The sequence below is a fragment of the Heptranchias perlo genome, chromosome 25 (genome assembly GCF_035084215.1).
Source record: "Heptranchias perlo isolate sHepPer1 chromosome 25, sHepPer1.hap1, whole genome shotgun sequence".
In the NCBI taxonomy this organism is placed as follows: Eukaryota; Metazoa; Chordata; class Chondrichthyes; order Hexanchiformes; family Hexanchidae; genus Heptranchias; species Heptranchias perlo.
In genome coordinates this window covers 38540717-38546086 of record NC_090349.1, presented here as the reverse complement: position 1 = coordinate 38546086, position 5370 = coordinate 38540717, and positions in this window count along the sequence as shown.

The following is a 5370-nucleotide window of genomic DNA, read 5'->3' as shown; positions in this document are numbered from 1 at the left end:
AAAGCCAGCGAAAGATTTTGTTTTTTTTTTAAAAATTGCATAGCAAAAACGCTGCAGCCAAAAAATAAAATAAAATTTGCACCTTTTGATTTCCAAATGGGTAATCAAATACTTTAATGTCCCAAGATTCAGGTAAATTTGCAAATCTCCGTTGGGGCGCGCTCTACGTTGGCGAAAAGATGATGAAAGGTTTAGCAAAAAGAAACACACACACACATCAACCATCCGGCTCCTCGGAAACAGACCGACCCGAATCAGGGAAAGAGGTCCGATTAAAACAAAGACACACAGGTGGGGAAGGGATGTGGTGAGGCTGGGAAGATGAAGCAAGGCTGCACCTGTTTTTTTTTTCCTGGCTCCTGTGTTCTCTCTCCGACCGCTTCTTATAGTCTCTCTCTCCCTCTCTGATCGCACTGACGTCAAGCAGCAGCACTGAATAGCAGGTGGAGAGAAGGAAATAGGGAGTGAGTGGAGAAAGAGAGAGAGAGAGAGAGAGGAAATGGATAGAAGGTGGTAGAGAGAGAGAGAGAGAGGAAATGGATAGAAGGTGAGAGAGAGAGAGAGGAAATGGATAGAAGGTTGTAGAGAGAGAGAGAGAGGAAATGGATAGAAGGTGGTAGAGAGAGAGAGACAGAGGACTGGGAGTAAAAGAGATGGAAGGAATGAGGGACACGGTCAAGGACATACGTTTTGACGTCAATACGAAGGATACCAATCGGGACCAGAGCAGTCTTAGAGGATTCAGCAGACTTTTCTGACTCCGAGGCAAGAGTACGGCCACTGAGCCAAGGCTGACACAAAGAACACGCCAGGGATTAAATCTAAGGTTTCTTAGGTCTGTGTGGCTCCATTGCACACTGGATGGTGCGTTTAAACCGTTGAGCTATCCAGAAGGTCCTCAAATACATAACACGAGAGAAACCATTTAAAACAGAAGAACGACACAGCAGGGAAGGTTAAAACAAAAGGGAGAGCAGAGGTGGGAGCCGCTTTATAAAATATATGTGGCCACCTAGAAAAAACAATTCCCAGGAGCTGTTTGGGCTCTAAGGATTAAGGGAGATCATTAATATTTGGTTGAACCTACAAAGATTTAAATGTGAAAGCGAGCTCTCCGTTGATATATTTATTACAAATATAGAATTCTAGCTATATCACTCTTGTCTGGAGATTTAATGTGGTATGATTTTCTATTGGAATTGACATCCAATGTTACAAAAAATCTTAACTGTTGATTTGAATCTTTACACAGGTGTATTTTATGTCGCCATTGACTGAATGGCTCAGAAATTGCTGGAGTGGGGCATCTCGCAGTGAGCTTTTCGTTTTACCTCACCCTTCAGATTGTATTATTTTTGCGCCGCAAATTGCTGAAAGTGCGAGCTGATCGCGGCGCGGGTAAAGGGACATCTGGGACCTCCTGAACGTCAGGTCCAACGATCTTTCTCCTTCACCAATTAAACTTAAGGATAGAGAAAGAATCAGAGCGAACCACGGAGAAGGAAATAGAATCAAATTAGGTTCAGGAAGAGAAATAGAGGAAAAGAAAGAGAGAGAGACAGAGAAAGGGACAGAAAGGAAACGTAAGAAAAAAATTGAAAACTTAAATTTTAGAAACCTCTAGGAATGATTTACTATCTGCGGGAGTGAGACTTCACAGTTTAATTGTTCCCTTTCTGGGCTTCCAAGGCTGAGTGGCATATCAGCACCATAAATCATGTGATTAACAGGATCATGGCAACATGAATTACCAGCCCTAAATGGCTGTGGCGAGATTAATTGGTATTTATGGCACAAATCCAACAATTTCTTAACACCCAATGAATGTCGATGGGGAGGTTGATGATGAGCTCCCATTATTGAGGGGCTAAAGGCGGAAATCGTCCAGCAATTTGCACCTCATGGCGTATCTCTTCCTTGCCACAAATTGGTGGGTTTTTTTTTTACACACTGGTAATGGCGTGCGCCGTGAACTCACTATTATTTTTCCAGCAATTTCTGGGCCAATGTAAGTTCTGAATTGAACAGCCACCGCAAATTTATTTTAATCGAGCAATCACTTGTTGAAAAGTCAAATTGAGAGTTGGGTACCACAAACTAGTTCGATCTGATAAACTGGTTAAACAGTAAAACATCACCAAGCCACAAAGCTGTGTACAAACAAGTTTGAAATTTAATCTCCTTCTTATGGGTTCTGAATTTTTTTAAAAAAAACTTTACAGCTCCAGCCACAGACAAGATGCTATAATTTGTACTCATGGACATTCAAAAGGCATTCACCAAGGTACTGCATAGCAGACTCATGACTACAGTCAAAGCACGTGGAGTCAGGGAACAAGTAGCAGAATGGATAACAAACTGGCTACAGATCAGAAAACAGGGAATAGAGGTTAAGGGTAGTTACTCAGACCAGCGGAAGGTGTGAAGTGGTGTCCCACAGGGATCAGTGCTGGGACCACTGTTGTTAATGATTTGGACTCGGGAACCGGAAGTACTATCTCAAAACTTGCGGATGACACCAAATTGGGGAGTAAAGTTAATATTGAAGATGACTGCGACAAAATAAAAGATGTTAATAAATTTGTAGAATGGGCTTGTAAATGGCAAATTAATTTCAACATTGATAGGTGCGAAGCGGTGCATTTTGCCAAGAGGAATAAGGAGGCCACCTACTCCTTGGAAAATAAGAGTCTAAATGGGTTAGAGGTGCAAAGGGATCTATGGGTACAGATTCACATCATTAGAAGTAGCAACACAATTAACAAAGCCATAAAAATGCAAACAAAGTACTGGGGTTCATTTCTAGAGGAATAGAATTCAAAAGCAGGGAAGTTATGTTAAACTTGTTAGACCACACTTAGAATACTCTGTGCACAGTTCTGGCCTCCATATTACAAAAAGGATATCGAAGCACTGGAGAAAGTGCAAAAAAGATATACGAGGATGATACCAGAACTGAGAGGGTATAACTACCTGGAAAGACTGAACAAGCTGGGACTCTTTTCTCTAGAAAAGAGAAGACTGAGAGGTGATATAATAGAGGTCTTTAAAATTATGGAGGGGTTCGATAGGGTAGATGTTGGGAAGATGTTCCCACTTATGGGGGAGTTCAAAACTAGGGGTCATAAATATAAGATAGTCACTAATAAATTCAATAAGGAATTCAGGAGAAACTTCTTGTAAGAATGTAGTTTTAAAACTAGGAATAGTCAAATATCCCGGCTAGCATGGCACCAAAATATTTCAGCAAGAGGACGAATGTTAAAGGAGGGGTGGGTGGCGGAGTTCAGCATCTCTGCGAGAGCAAGGACAGCTCACACAGCAGAACATCAGAGAGGCCACGGAATAGATAACATTAACATCAGAAGGTGGTTTACATCAAAAGAGATGTGGTTGCTACGAAACTGACATTGGTGGGGCCATGCAAGACCGAATAGGAGGGGCTGTACTCAGATAAGTAGGGCCATGCATTCCTCAAATGAACAAACAGCTTGTAATCAGAGATGAAACATTGAGGTTGTTAGCTACGTTACGAAAAACAGCTTACCTTGAGTTGCTAATGTGGCGTCCACATGATGGGATGTCAACTGGGAGGTAAGACCAGAGATGCTTACGTACAGAACAAAGCAGGAGATAGTATAAAGATAGGGTATGCTCCCTCCCAAGGGTTAGAGCTCTCAAGGACAGTCGGAAGTCCACCGCCACGGAGATCAGATCTGATCAATCTGAGTCTGTGGGCAAATCAGATTGTATTAATTGCTTGTCATTTAATGTAATCTGAAGACAGTTGTATTAATACTGTTGTGAGTCAATCTATTAAAGCTTGTTGTTTAATAAGTACTCAGGCCAGAATCAAGTGCAAGTTATTGTTGAAGGATTAACAACCCTTTTTTTGCGCGAGACGGTAATGGAAATATCTACTAACAAATGGCATACCTGGGTGTGCCCAAGAATTAAAGGTTTAAAAATAATGTGTTAAGAGATTGACTGAGTAATTTCTGATGATACAGGGAAGAGGAATAAATGGTTGTGGCCAAGTGAGTTAAATGTAGCTGCAACTCTTTTACCCCCCCCCCCCAAGCAGATAAAAGAATAAACCATGGCGAGTGCACTGGATAGTTTATGTTCTAAGCAAAAGGGGAGAGAAATTGAACAGGACAAGGAGTTAAAATAGAGGAATTGGAGGAAAGGTTGAAGCGAAAGAGAAGTGAAAGAAATTGTGCAGGACGAGGAGTTAAAATGAGTCCTTTCACAGCAGAGGCTGTAAAGGAATTATGTAAGAATCAGTAGAAAGTTACAAGCTACAGATTGTGTACTATTTCTCCTTAAAAGCCGGTGTTGGTGCTTTCTTTTCACTGTTGCAGGCTAGGCCCCCTTTTCACATGTTTGCTTTGTGTTCTTTTGTGTAATGTTTCAAAGATTTTGTTTAGCTGTGAAGGCTAACTCCTCCTTCAGTAGAAATGGAAGAAATGAAACTTAATCTCCTGTCTCTGACAACAATCTGAAAATGTTGGACTATCTAAAATGAACAAACTGAAATATTATCTTCCCTGCACCAGATTTTTAAAAAAGTTTTACGTGAAAGCTGCGTTGACAGACGCTGCGAGTTATTTTTCTGTAAAGGAGTTAACCCCTTCCAAGGACACCGACATCTGATTTTAATTTACCGAGCAACAAACTTTGCATTTCTTAATTTAAGTGGATATTTCCCCATGTGATAGAAGGAAATATTGGGCACTAGTTTTGTGCTCCCATTGCTGAAGATGCCTCCTGGAGTGAGGTAATTAGATTCATTCACAAACGTGCATGGAGTCCTCTCTGGTCCCAGAATAAAGGGTGATAGAAGAAAAAAATGTTGTTGTTTTTAAACCCTTGGGCTCTCGAAGAGCCACAATGGATTTTCTGTGTTTCTTTTTAAAACAGGGGACCATGGGTTTTTAGGACTGCAAAAGTGTTGTTAAGAAGTGGTGTTAAAAATTTAAGACCTTACCTGCAAACATCAGCAGATATCAAATGTCACTGCATGGTGATGTTTTGGACTAAGACCTAAGCCCCATCAAAAATTTACACAGACCTGTGGCTCAGTGGTAGCGCTCTTACCTCTGAGTCAAAAGGTTGTGGGTTCAAGCCCCACTACAGAAACTTGAGCACTTAAATTTAGGCCAACAGTACAGTGCTAAGGGAGTACTGCACTGTTGGAGGTGCCATCTTTCAGATGAGGTGTTAAACCAAGGCCCCTCCCAGGTGGATGTAAAAAATACCATGACTCTATTTGAAGAGTAGGGAGTGTTCCCTGGTGTCCCGGCCAACATTTATCTCTCAACCAACATCATTGAGATTATCTGGTCACTTATCCCATCGCTGTTTGTG